This window comes from Ciconia boyciana, chromosome 6 (assembly GCF_034638445.1).
Source record: "Ciconia boyciana chromosome 6, ASM3463844v1, whole genome shotgun sequence".
In the NCBI taxonomy this organism is placed as follows: domain Eukaryota; kingdom Metazoa; phylum Chordata; class Aves; order Ciconiiformes; family Ciconiidae; genus Ciconia; species Ciconia boyciana.
In genome coordinates this window covers 41,776,903-41,792,550 of record NC_132939.1, presented here as the reverse complement: position 1 = coordinate 41,792,550, position 15,648 = coordinate 41,776,903, and positions in this window count along the sequence as shown.

The window sequence follows — 15,648 nt, the reverse complement described above, 5'->3', positions numbered from 1 at the left end:
ACTGAATACATTTTGTAGAGTTGCTCTTTATACACTACTATGCAAAAATAATTTTTGAAAACAGGTAAAGAAGTGATTCATTTCCTTCTAAGCAGGACCTCTATCACCGCTAAAGTTCTTTATAAACGTGAAAAGCTAAGCTCAATAGTTTTCTACAACACAAAATCCTGGTAGCATCAATGACAGTTTTAGCTGGGCAAGCAATTCTACATCAGACTCTAGCTTTCTTCTAAACCAAATCCTTTCTGTACCTGGAATAGCTGTATAAACAGATTTATAAATAGATTGTATAAACAGCTGTATAAATAGATTTTAAATTTGCAAGTGAACAGCTGAAAATATATTTTCAAATGTCCTGATCAATAAAAAGTTCATGTCTCAATATTTTCAGGGCACAGCCTTATTTTCATCATCACAATCAGAGTGAGAGAGTTATGATGCCATTATTTTTAAAAAATACACCTCAATTCTTTGTTTCTGTCACTTCTGAAGCTATTGTTTCAGTCTGCTGACAGGACACATTTATGAACTACACATATGTTATGTAGCTTGTACTACAACTACAAGCTTGTACTCTTTCTGGTGGGAGAAAAAAAATAGATGAATTGAGAGTATATTTTTGCTTTGTATTCATTCTTTATATACAGTCCTATATTTTCATGGATACTTGTATAAAAGGTGAGAGATCCTGTGTAAGCACATGCACACATATGCTTTCTATCTTCATCTTTAGTAAGTGCATTATGCCTAACAGATGGCTGATTACCTTCCACTAATCACATCGGCAATCTCGCTTTCCCCTGGTTTTCTGCTCAATCAGATGCTAACGCTTTTATGCAAAACATAGAATGTGTATGCCAACCATAATATAGTTCATCAATCACCACAAGCCTTGAAAGACTTCTCTCACTCATTCTGCTCCCCAGTTATTCACATTTTCCTTGTTTATAAAGTGCAGGTCATATTCACTCTGCCAGCTATCAGATCATCCACGTTTTCCTCCAACAGCAGTTGGTTCCTGTCAAACAAAGATTCGTTAAGCATTTTAAGCCATACAGTAGTCCGAGCATTGATCAGTGGTGCAGACACTGGGTTGAGTGAATGGTAATAAGCTCTAATTTTTCTTACTGTCACATGTTGTTAAAATCAGCCATAAGCACTATACAGCCACCTGTCTGTCAAGTAAACAATTCATTTCTTTCTCCAAAATAGCCCAAAAAACCCAGAGAAACTCCATCATTGAATACTTATGTCTGCTTGCTGACTTTGAAATCTAATGATGTAAATTTTAACATCAGATTTAATGAGTTCATTGATGTTGGGTTTTCTTAAATAGAGACAGTCAAAATGAATATCTCACACAGCCAAGTTTTATTTCCATTTCTTTTCCATTTCAATAGTCTCAGGAATTCTCTGCCAAGTTATAAGGCTCATTACATCTTTCCTTGAAAATGCAATCTACTGTATCTACTGCAAAGATAAACTGTCAGTACACCAAAAAACTGAAATACATCATGTCAGTAACTATATACAGAGCAACTTGAATTTAATATCACATTAACACTATCCATGCTACACTGAGTCTATTGCAGATTTCCTACATGATTTAAGAAATACAACTATTTCAAAAAGCTTTCAAAGAACTGAATTCTAAGAGAGCCAATTTAGTTTTTTCTCTTCATATCATTCTCTGTGAACACATTTCAAAAATACCTCCTTTACAATTATCCTACTATTACACCTAAAAATCTGAACAAATTGGACAGGAAGGGAAAAAACATTTCATTTAGCTCTGCTGGGCCTCCTATTTGGTGTGTGTAAACTCTTAGAAGGTATATCTGATAGGGAATATGATGATGCCTGAACTCCTGCAGGCTACAGACCAGAAGAGCCTTGCATAGTAATGCCAATATTAAGCCTGAACATTAATGTGAATCATGATTAAAATTTTTAATGTGACTGATTTAAAGTCCATTAAAAAGTCTACCCCCAAGGCTTTAGTGGTAGCAAACCCAGACCACCAATGATTAACTGCAGAAATCCCACCATGGATGTCTGAGTTCCTCATTATGTCTATAAATCAGGATTTAAGACACTGCAATGACTCAACATGCTCTTTGGTATCTGCTGTTTCTCTTTCTAATACAAAGTGAAGGAAAACACGGCACTTACAAGGCAAGTGTTTAGCTAGAAATTGGAAATTATTGTGGCAAATCAGGGCAAGTGGAAATTCTGCTGGAGGATTTAGCAAAGGATCTGTCTGAAATCAATGGGATAGTAGGAAAGACTATGAAAGACTAATGAAACAAACTGATAGACCCCAAGGTCTAGGCATTGTATACCCAGGCAATATGTGAGAAGCCAAAATATAAAAAATAGGTGAAATAGCCAAATTGCTGATTGTGGTGTGTGTGACCTTTCATTTGAAACTTCTTTAGTTCTTAGGATACCAGTTTTTAAAGAAAGGTTCTGGGGCACCTTTCCACCTGATGCTTATACCAGGAAAATTAGTAGAAACTGTAGCAGAATGAGGCAACACCCTAAAAAAGTATCAATTTTTTAGAGGAAGGGCCTCCATTGCTTTTGAAAAGCCATGCTATTAGAGTTTTCCAAACAGATCACAAAATGCTTTGACAAGACCCAATGCCAAAAGCTAAAGGAATCTAAATAGCCACAGGATAAGGAAAAAGGTCCTTGAATGGACAAATAATTGAGTAAAAGGCTGGAAACAGTAGCAATAAACAGACAGTGGAATGGAGAACGAATGGAGACAAACAGAGATCACAAGCAGAGTTTCACAGAAACCTCTGCTAGGCACCGTGCTTCTCAATAAACCGATAAATGACCTGAAAAGTGGATGAACAATGAAGTGAAAAAGTCTGCAGAAGGTATTGAAATACTTGGGACAAATTTAAACTCTGAGTAAATGCAAGACCTTACAAGACTGAAAAAATGAGCAATAAAATATCAGACTGAACTCACTATAGGCAAATATGAAGTTATGTGTGTGAGGAAAAAAAAAACAGTCCTAACTGCATGTATAGAATGGGCTCAAATATGAATGTTACTACTCAAGAGCAATGTCTTGGAAGGAAAACTATCAAAGTCCCATAAAAACTATTGGCTTAATACTCAATAGCAGTCAAAAAGAAAATCAAACTTTAGGAACATTTAGCAAAGGAATAGGAAATAAAGCAGGGAAAAAAAAAAATCATTACATCACTATATAAATCCATTGTACATATCCAGCATGTTATGTGCAATTCTGGCCCCCTCATCACAAAGGGAAAACAGTGGAGCTGGAAAAGGATTCAAAAAAGGCAATTTGAAGGATGAACAGGAATATGTAATTGCCTCTGTTCAAATGAAAAACTGAGCATCAGCCTTAAAAAAAGGTGACTTAGGAGGATAGGACGGAGGATAAAATACCACTTTAAGACCATGTTATCCAGAAACTTCAAATTTTGCTGTTATTCACAACCTAGGTCTCTTCATTCTTCAAAAGAACTCCAATGTCTTGCCAACGGAAGCAGTCATTATATTTCCTATGTGCTCCTTGACCAAAGGCCTTTAAAGTGGTAGACCACAATTCCTCTCACTGTCTCAGTCATTTGCCCAACCGCCTTATATACCTAAGAGGGTGCTTCAGCCATTCTAGTTGCCATGGTTTTTGCAAGCAGTTCTCCAAAGGAGGACCTGGAAGATCCAAACAGGACCCCTTTCAGGTATTCCTTTCAGGAACAACTCAACAAAAGACCTTAACCTGCAAACAGCTTCCTTTTAAAGAAAGCATAACTGAAAATTTCAACCAGCAAACAGTCCTGAACTCACCTCTCTCAAGTCCTCAGTTTATTCAGTGTCTTCAGCTGCTTCAATAAACACTAAGTCCCTGATCTAAATTCATTTCAGTATATATATAAAGCCACAAGTATGATAAACTGTATGAATAAAAGCTTTGGGCATAAATCCAATATACTCATCCTATCAACAATTTGCACCTGTATTGTTAAGTCCAGGAATTTCATAAACTGTGGAAACTGTACAGTATTATGCCCCTACAATTAAGCAGCCCCTACAATTAATCAGTGGATTAAAACTGGAAGCAAAGCAGAGTTCTGTTTCAGAGAGAGAGTTCACATCTCAAGAGGTACCAACTGTGCATCTTTACACAAGCACCAAGTTTATCTAAAAATACATCCAATAGTTCTAGTCCAGCATTAACTGCAATTATCCTCAAAAAGAACAGCTGAGGGGGAGGAAAAAAAAAAAACCAACCAAAAAAACCCAACCCTATGTTTAACAATTCCTCTGAAATTAATTGAGTGTTGGAATTGTCACACTGAGCCTAGAAAGCCACTGTGGAGAGAAAGGAATAATTCTCTACTAAAGAAAATATGCCATACATGCTTATGTAAAAACCTAAACACTGTGATGTATACTGAAGTCTTGCCTGAAACAGTGCATAAAATTTATACACTCCCAGCTCGTATCATTTTATGTTCTCACTTAAGAAAAAGCAGGGTGACTAGCTGGAAATGATCCCATTAGACAACCACTATGAGGTACATCAGAAAAAATTCTACGCTACAACCTGTACAGACATTGAAAACAATTGTGTAGTGCCAGACTCATATAGAGCAATGTATTCAGGGAATCAAATATACTGGGATGAGTAGCTGTGTTTCCTGGCCGTTTCTAACTCAGTGCAGGTTTGCCCTGCAGTAAGAAACAGTGACTGGGAGATGATGTGGTTCAAAGAGATTAGTATTAAAATGGACAAAGACAAATTAGCTGCTTCATATTAATTCATCATTACTTCAGCATCCTTTATTAGCTAACTGCCCTACACCACCTTAGGTTTTTGTTATCCTAATTTTCACTCCAGAATGTCAGCAGTACATAAAAGACATACATAGTGGCAACTTTCATATGCTGATTCTTCAACACACATGTGTGCAGTTGGTTGTTGTTTTTTGGTTTGTGGTTTTGGGTGTTTTTTTTTTAAGCTGCCTGGATGAAGCCATTTTTTGTCATTCTAGTGGCCAGTAGTGAGCAAAGTATTTTCAATCATAATATAGTTTTTCCCTTCACCAGCTACAAAAGTCAGATGGTGAAGGATCCAAAATAATTATTCTAGCAAGAAGGTGGACCCTTGTTCCAAAATTTTTCTCCAAAGAGGTAATGTGAAACATCTTTTAAATTGGAAGACAGCAAAATCAAGATTAGGCTTGGCCGAATACTAATCTGAATTTAAAATGGTCTTTAAGTATGCACAGAGGCAGTGAGACATAGGTGAAAACATTCAGAGCTGTTTCACAGAGGCTCTGCTTATTCACTTGTGTGTATACCACCATAGGTCTTGACCCATGTCCGGTCAGGTAGGAGAGCAGGAAGAATCCGCAATTGTTTGTATGCCTTTGTACAGGCACGATCTTAAACCCTTTAGTTGCTGAGAAGTTGTTTGAAAAGTTATCCACCATCAAAATACCAAACAGATTATTTCCACTCCCTAAAACAAAACAGTTTACAGACATGACATTTAATTTCATATCTGTGTGTGTCACTTTCTTGAAGTGCTCATCCACTAATGAGCACAAGGACTCCACGAAGCGAGTGGTGCAGTATGTTAGTACCAACCTTTTCCAGCTCCAAGCAAGATTACTGTTAATTCTCTCTAAACACAGCTAGCTTGGTAGCTCTCTAGGAGCTGCTGCTGCTGAAATACATAGAAGTCCACTTGTTTTGCAACACTAAATTTTATTCCAATTGTGCATTAAAGGGAATTTCCTCATTTCAACTTCAAGATAAAACTCAACATCTATTAATATTAAAAAAAATAATTTAATTTCAGCTACCTGAAAATATCTTATCAAATCACTCACAGAACCCTAGTTCAAGTTTGCTTCTTTAATTGTATATATAGCTGGTGGTTGGGAACAGGATGTTTTTAACTGAAGGTTAATTGATTCTACAAGACTGATCTGCAATTTTAAATTTGAGATAGAAAAATCCTCACATCAAAAATTTCCCATAAATAACCTCTTCAAATTCTTTGATCAATTAAATTGCTTTTGACATTTTTCATAGAAAAAAAGAGGGTGAGATCTTTCTTCCTTTGTTCAAAATTTCATTTTATCCAGATTTCAGTTGTCATTTTAGTTTGCTTTTTTCTGACCACTTTAAAAAAAAAATAATATTCCTTTTCTCCTTTAAACCAGAAAAGAACAAAGAAAGTTTTTTTCGGCAAATACCGGCAGTTAAAAATCACAGTGTTTTGATACAAACAAATTTCCCTGCAAACTTCCAACCAGTCCTGCTATTTTTCCAGGGAGTTACCTCAAAACCAGTACTCTCAGGATTTCTCCTATGACAGCAGAATGAAGGCACTGCTATAAGTCTTAGCTCAAAGTTAGGGAAAATAAAAATAGTATGTTTCACTGTCATTTCACAGTCCAGTTTCATAATAAATACATGCTAATCACTTAGGAGAGATCTTAACATTATTTCAGAGAAAATTACCCAGAGGCTAAACAAGCTTATTCCTTTTCATTATGGAAGTTGATTATGAGAAATTACTTGTATCAAGTAATATGACCTCGTAACAGATCAGACAAGAACTAGGCAAGGTTATTTTAGCCCGTTTTCAGGTTCTATTATTTCTTACCCTCTCATATGTACTGTACAAAGTATGTCAGTCATAGCCAACCTCTAACTACAATGCAAGTCATATCTTTCTCTAGCAGTCATTCAAGATCATCATTTGGTTGGGCTTCTTCCTTAAATTAAGACAGTATCAGATATGTTATAGGTAGTGCAATACTGGATGCTCAGTCTCTCAGTACAAAAGTTATAATAACAATAATTTAAAAAACCCAATCATCTACCTGAAGAATTCTTCAGGACACAATATTAGTATGTCAGACCCAACAATGCAACTTCAGGCGTTTAAGCAGACATTTAAGCCCCAGCCCCAATCCTAGTGATAAAATAGGTCAAAATAGCCATAAGACATGCTGTGATTTCTGAAACTAGCTTTGTTACACTAAATTTTAATAATTTTATTATAATAAATAAAGTTTTTGAAGAAACTGCTACTTTTTGGAATGCTGAACAATGCAGCTGCTGAGACGAGAGAGCCTGATCCGTTTTGGAAATCAGTATACTGTATTATATGAGACATAACACACTGCGGCTAGCTGAACCTGCAAATTCTCACTCTCATGTAAAGTTTAACCATAAATAATTCAGCTGTTAAATATAATATTTTCAGGCCTTATCTAGTAGAACACCACAGCCATTGTTTTTTGTCTCCATTTGGGAATTCACAGAAATAGACTAAGCTGTTTGGAGCATAAATTGTTTTTTGTACTAAGTCATACTGAAGGGTTCTGCTCTATTGTTTTGGTTCCTGGTACTATCTAATATCAATAATACATTATCAAATGCATACATTCAGTTGTTTCAGACATTCAGTTATGACAGTAATAGTGCACTGTAAAATGTTTTCTTCATTTTAGGGATTAATTTTTAATATACATGAAAATAAGAGACTTTCTGTACTACAAGGATGAACCATGGCTTTGGTAACTATTTAGCAAACTCTTTCTCTCAATCACTACTTGGATAAAATCCTGACCCTTGATGTTGACTTACCAGTCACCTAAAAACAGATATCCAGTCATGCTGTGTTACCAGTTGATTGACACCATCACCCAAGATAATGAGTACAGTTGCTTTATCCCCTTTCCTTTCTATTGTGCAATTTTACAAGGTTATTTAAGATTGACTCAAAGCATCAGAAAGGTATTTCCCCAACCTCGGTGCAGAAATATTGCTTCTGGATTGTGTCATTTCTAAATGACAGAGGCAACTTCATTTTCTCCACATACGATACTATTTTTGTACTCAGAGCTTTCTAGTTTCACCATCACCCATCTTCTGAATACAATCCAAAAAATTACTTTCTCATCTCATTGTACCTTACAAATTTTGGAACAAAAGCTATATCATAAACAGTATCAATGGCACCTCTAAACATGTTTCCAACTGCATTTTGCACCTGAACTCTAGCCAAATTTAAAAATATTGGCAATTGCAGAACTTTGTTCTCAAATTCAAAACCTGTTTCAACAACACTGATAGTGGCCAAGAAATTTTTCAGTATCAAATTCTCTCAAATTTTCATCTCATACAATTTTATGAGTACACAAGTACATAAACACTGTTACAGACTGCAGCTCCTGAGATAAGCAAGTCTGACTCTGATCTCCCTTCGATTATTGTTTAACTAAGACCAACTTCATAGAAGTCAATAAAATGAAAGAAATAAGAAAGCAGGCTTTCAAGGGCTCTTAAGCTGAACATGGAAAATTAAGGTTCAAAAGTTTTTACCCTTTTAAGTCATTCTCAGTTACCTAACACTGCTTTCTTTTACCATAAACTTGATCAGATACACCAAAATTAAGTTAAGCTGGAAGAGGAATCCAAATTTTGATGGTTCTGAAACTATAGGGTACAAAATCATTGCTTCAAAACTTTAACTAGCTATAAGACATTAACATAATATTTGTAATATTAGTAGCTCAGCATTAACACTGATGCTTTGGGTAGCTCAGTAAAAATGTTAGATATCGTATGTGCTCCAGGAGAGAAACTATATTTCTGACATGCGTTGTTCAAAGCACAATCCCTGAAGAAAAAAAACCAAACAAACAAACAAAAAGGAAGCACCTTTGTCCACCTAGGACAATTTTTTACAATGGAAGGATACAACTAGGACAACAACAACAAAAAAAAAAAAAAAAGAGGGAGAGAGGGAGGGAAGGGAGGGAAAGAAGGAAAGGGAGGGAAGAGAGGAAGGAGAAAAAAATCATCCTGCCTCTTTTTCCCCTTTATGTAGGTACATATCAATACCTAAGCTATTTACAGTGTTAAGGGCAAACCCAAACCCTTGTAGTCTGACTGCACTCATGAAAAAAGTACTTCTGGTAAGTTTTTTTCCCATCTGGACAGATACTGTCTTGAAGATGCTATAAAAGTGACTGAAATGTTTCACAGGAAAACTACAGATTCTTCTAAGGAAGCTCAGTCCTTGAAGAACACATGTATCTTGGAAGGATCGGGGATAAAGGAACCCAAACCTGTTTTTGAAGGTGACTTTTGAATTCCAAGAGCTAAGCATTTGACCAGGAGATAAAAGAAAGCAGACAGTGTTGTGAAAAGAAGCACAGATAAAGCAAAAGTGCGAGGACTACAGACGGGAGGAAAAAGAAATAAAAGAAGGTCAGCAGGAGCTACAAGAAAATGAGAAGCTTAAATATGGGTGCAAGACAAAAAGATGCTATGGAATAGATTCAAAAAGCAAGTAATCAGAGTAATAGAAAGGAAATTCAATCTAAAATACAGCTTAACTAGTGTGAAACAAGGAAAGGATGCAAACAGAAATAAGAGGGGTTTAGTTATTATTATTCTGTCAGTTCTAGGAAGAAAAATGCTTCTAGCAGGTTAAGAACTAAGACCACTGCTTATCAGCATGAACTAGTGTTAGGTTTACGGTTGGACTCGATGATCTTAAAGGTCTTTTCCAACCTGTGCGATTCTGCGATTCTGTGATTGCACCACACTTACCCCATAAATTCATCTATATCAGCATTAGAACTTGCACTACCTTGAGCACATTTAACCATGGCACCTTAATGGTATGCCAAGACAAGAGGAGGCACTTTCCCCCCAGCGAACTGAAGAGGCTTAGCTTATCTAAAACTGTCAACGATAACAGGAAGAGTGAAAGAACAAATTGTGGCACAACAATTATATTGGAAAAAAATCAGCAAGAGGGTAACACCAGAATGAGGGTTTAATAAATTATAAACAATATCTTGCCTGATGGTACTCTCTTATTCAACATCCACATGACAAAATTTCCAGACTTCAGAGCACACCACCACGAAGAACAGACTATCATCAAACAAGAAATGAATAGGCAGGAGTTTTCATTCATATAGCTCAAGTGTTGATATTTTTTACTATGAACAATTCATCCTTACTGTAGCAAAGGAAAACTCTCAGCCATTTGCCACTGTTCATGAAAAGCAATATGTTCATGCTTTCTGCCAATCAGAACTTCTTTAGGATAAAAATATTCCTCTCAGTCTTGCAAGACATACTTCTCAAAGTCCCACATAATGGAGCGGTAAGATGCAATCCCCCAAACTGCAAATAGGTATGGGTACAAATTTTGTTTTAAAGCTGAACTATACCTGTAATTACAAATTGTTAAGAGGGACAGAACTCTTTACTTCCTAAAGGCAAGCAGGGGCAGGGTGGAAATCAGTACTATTCAGCATCATCTATAAAATTATAAGGACGTTTTCATTGTTCATACATGGTGTTTTCTTATCACCAGAGGCACCAGCCTGTATTCTAAGGCTATATAAGGTGGACTAGATGTTGTTGCGACTGTACTTAAGAAATGGCACCGGAATTCTGGAAGACATGGCTTGACATCAACACTGTCTGCGTGGGAGTTGGACTCTGGTTCAGCAAGGAAAGGAAAGGATATAGATTTAAAGCTTGGAGTTCTACTATAGGTAACAAGGACTCTGAACAGAAGTCCTACTTACTCTGGATGCCTTTTTTCTTTCTTCCTGCCTTCCCCAATGATTTTGACTCTTGTGTGAGTGGTTCTATGATAATGGAACAAAGAGTCACCCAAACACAGAGATTTTTCAGTGAAACCCAACAGATGATGATGGTGCAGAGAACACCTTACAGTACTCCAAAAGACCATCTCAGAGATGACCTTGCACAATGGGTCCTGACCAACATGCACTAGAAGAAGAGATATCACAGAACTAGACCACCTGCACAGTAGATTGCAACTTGATTTTTATAGTCATCTGTGGGCTGGCATGGAAGAGAAGGATGGCAGCCTCCAGCTATGAAAGCTACTCGTACATGGGAATAAACAGGTTTGGATATTTCTGGTTCAGATTCTTGGACCCAAATAACATTATCTTTGTTGTCTGCCCCATTATGACTGGGCTACACTCATTTTGTACAATGAGAATGTACAGATAGTTATGGTTGTTCATTTGGGTTTATTATTTTTTCTCCTGATAAAAAAGGTACACATAGCATCATGTTCCAAGACTTCTCTGAATGCTTTCAAGCACAGAGGATTCTCCTAGAAATGTGACCAGGGATTTATGTCTTAATTTTCCAGAGCCAGAAATAATCATACTATCCCAAATAGGATCTTAAGATATGATTTGCTTCATAAGAGTAGCTTGAGAATGATGGAACTTACCCTGTCTGCTGCCACCAGCAGGCAGTAAGACATGTGCACCAGCACATTTTATGAATAAACGAGCTGCAAACTCCTTGTTCTCTGCACATATATGGTGTACGCTTTTGGTAAATCTGTTCAACTCACATAATTTTCTTATTATTTTCAGAATCGTACTGAACAATTCAATAATATGAATCAATAAACAGAGATGCCATAAAACAGTCCGCAGGAGGTCTATTCAATTTGCTATGCAATTTAAATTTTAGATCAAGCACCTACAGAAACAGTAGGATCTTAGTACATTCTGAAGAGCTGAAATACTGATATATGAACTAGCATTTTTCTTTGGTTAAATTTCAAGTCCATATATATAATTACAGGTTCTTCCAGTTCAGAGGCTTTTTCATCCTACTACCAAATACGTGTACAGTACATGAAAAAGTAAGAGTATAAATGGGCAGAATGGAGAAATATTAACTTATCCAGAATTAAGACCAATTGTTTCCAGTGTTATTCCTCACAGTTTTACTCTAGATTTTCTTATTCTGTATGATCTTCAAATTTTGTATAAAAATAAAATGTTTATTATGATGGAATAGTACCTACTTCAAAAAATACACTTTCATCACTGTTTTGAACATATTGGTACAAGTCAATCATATGTCTTCAGTTTATGTCTTTTTTTATTAACAACCATTTTTACTCAGCAAAAGCAAGTTATGTAGATAGGCAGAATTTGTTCAGAAAGCTGGGTAAACCTACAGCTATGAACTATATGCATGCAGGAACATGTTTGATATGTTTGATATGTCCAGAAAAATGTTATAATGGAAAACTACTAAAAAGTAGAAACATAATGCGTAGCCATTTGAAAATTGTGTGCGCTGTACACAAAAATAAATGATAATGATTGCGATCTCAGATGCACTTACAAGAATCATTTTTTTTAAGTGTTCAATGACTGAATTTATACAAAGTCATGTGGTTCTATATGTGCTTTCCTAACCTTAAATAGCAAATTCTGTATTGAAAAGATTATGCATCTGTTTGTTATATGTAGCTTTTAGTCTGGAAATTGGGATCGAAATTCCATAAGACTCCCCCTCACCAAATGTCGCCACTTTCTAGGTTTGAAATGCTCACGCTTTTATGACACTTTTTTGTTCCTCAACTATACCAAGAATTTCAGAGAAACATAAAAGGCTTAAAAACCCAGCAAAAAACCCCCAAAACATGTTAAACTGTTTTTTCAAGGCCATATGAAAAATTTAATAAACATAAGCCTCTAATTCCTCTATTCCTACTACATAATTTCAAAAAACAGAGAGCAATTTGAAATATTTAATTTTATATTATTATTTAGGGCTTCTTTCTGAGAAGTTCTGACAGCCTATCACTTCCTTTAAGGCCTACCAGAGTTGTTCAGGATTGGCCCCTTAATTTTGTCATTAGTTAACATATTGATTATTTTACAGTCTTATTCTGAAATAGTTTTTAGAGAGTTTCAGTTTAGTTACTTGCTGCTGCCAACCTCCTATGGTACACTAAACCATGCAACTGTGATGATTATACTAATGCAGTATTTCAGAAGAATACAGGTTTTCAGCATAAATTAGAATATTGTTTTTTTGCCTCAAAACTTAATTTTTTGTTCAGAGAGATAGAAAAACAAACATGATTTTACAGAACCTACAGTAACCTGAACTTTTAAGATAATCACTTGGGAAGGCTCAGAACTAGATTCCAGCCACTGTATTAAAAAAAAGTTTGCAAAAAGTAGAATTAAACTGGAACAACTGAGCAAGCTCCACTCAAAGCACCTCATAAGTTCTGTTTAAAGTGTTTTCTTTGACAGTGGATGCCATTTCCAAAAAGGAGCAGGAATTAGAGCTCTCACTTTGTTTAAGATTTCTGCAACCATTTGTGTATGGAGGAAAAACCACCACCATGACTTTCTCTTACCAAATACAAGGAAGTGATTCTCCCCCAGGCATGAGTCTTCAGATTTAGCATGCGTGATTTATTCATGCATGTCAAGTAGCCAAGTCTTCAGAAAATTGATCAGGTGCACAGAAAATATTGGAAAACCAATATTCTGCATGTTTTTCATACAGAACATGGGACTAGAGGGGAAAAAAAAAAAAATCACAGAATTCTGAATTGCACCACATGTATGACTGACCTGACTAGGACAAGATGTAAGATACATTCCTGTCCTTCACATCATTCAGTGGCTTAGGGTGGTCTACACTGAGGCTGTGGTGAATTACAGTTAAGGTATCTCTTGCCTCACACATTGCAGAGAGAGTTCTGTTCTTAATTCTGATGGCCAATCTGTTCCACCAAGAGGTAGGTGCTGCAAGAACTCAGCATTGTAAACTCCAGTCCAAGCTAGATTGTCAGGAACCTAGTTTTGCAGGTAAAAAAATACAGTATCTGTCCAAATTTAAAATGACTTAATTTTGAAAGAATGCATTTAGTTGAAAATATCTAATGACACACTGTCAGCTCTGTTTAATCAGCTGTCAAATTCCAATTTACATGTTTTATTCTATCTGCATGATATACACTCATGTGACTCTACTGACTTGAAATTAGTTCTGACCAGCCGTAGTGTATATGAAATAGCATTGGACCTAAATTACTTTCTCAGAACTAAAGGCCTTATCTTATCTTTTCTCCTGCTGAAACATCCACTGCTTCTTCAAAATTAACAGTACAGAAGTGCACTTTCACTTACTAAAAGACACATACTTTATAAATCATTATAACAGAACCTATTTCTATACCTCTTTCATGCCAAGGGGTCACTTCAGTGCATTGCAGGTATAGTAAAGATCTGTAGAAATGGACTAACATGAAACCAAAGCAGTATGAAAAATGATGCTATTAAATACCATAGGGTTTGCACATTTCAGTCATCCCATCATTTAACCAATCTATTGAGAGTAGAATTTATTTGGATCCACTATTTTTCTTTCTTTCCTTATGGACATTTACAGTTCTGAGAAGTAGAGAGAAGACTTCAAAGAAATACTAGCATGATTCAAAAAACACACCATAACTATAGTTCAACAAGTTATGCAAGATCCTACCTAAATACAAAGGATATTATATATATATATAGGCATTATAATATGACAACATAATGGTCAAAATCAGTGACTGGTTTATTAAATACAGCTACCATTTAATACTGATTGGAACACATTTTTTGCACCAAAACATCTAAACTATGTTGTAAAAAAGCAGCCTGACAGTTTGAACAAGGAAAGAGACAACCCATGAAAAACATTTGTGTCTATTTAAGTCTGTTTTGATAAAAACTGCTTCAACCCAGTAATTTCAGTTTTATGACTAGGTCCCCTCCAAACAGAAACAACCAGCATCAAGCACTGGTTAATTGCTTGAGCAAAGAAGCAGTAAGGAAACAATCTGCAATAAATAAGTTCTCTCTGGAGAGTTCCCAGGTGTGTTTCATGCAAAAGTTGTGACCTACTTAAGCTACAGTCTGGTTACATTGTTTTTCTTTCCGAGTTGCCCATGAAAATTCATTTGGCCGTTTGGGAAATTTGTGAGCAGCATCTGAGACAAATAATTGACTTACTCAGCAGTAAGGAGGAGTGGAAGCTCCAAAGAGCAGCTGAAATAAATTTGAGGGCAGCCACTTCACAAGTCCCTGAGATTTACCTATTTTAGGTCAGATACCAGGGCTCCAGGACAGAAAAAAAAAGAAAGAGAAGTGGTCTACCTCAAATTCAGAAAAGATTGTGGTGAGCTTCAGTTATTCTAGAGCCTAGTAATAGAAAATAACATACAGGGATATTCCAGCTGCCAGAAAGCTACCAGCAGAAAGAGTGGAAAATGCTGGAAATGTCTGTGTTCCCAGAAGCTGTGGAATTAGATGATATTTATAGAGCCTGCCAGAAATGATAACTTTTTTTCCAGAAAAATCTTGAAATCAGTGAAAAGCTAAGAGGAAGGGAGAGGTGAACAGTCTGCTGGGAAGGTGATTTTCTCTGCAGTTGCCAAAACTGATACAATTAAGATGACATGGATGTTTTCTGCATCACTCTTCTAATTGGTAACTACGCCCCTTGATGATATTTTAAGCAGGAACAGATGCTTCTGTCTTAAATTTATTTTGCAAAGCAAAAGGAAAACTGCATCATGGATGAATGGATCTGTTTGTTCTTTACGTTGAGAAAAATTGATTTTACAAGGATTACAGATGCTTCTTTGTGGAATAAAATCTGTGCTATTCTATGACAACTCAAAAACTCTAAGCTTAGAATAGTAATTTATAATGGACAGTGTAATAAGATAATTGTCTCTGCCAAGCTTGTTCTTTCATTCAC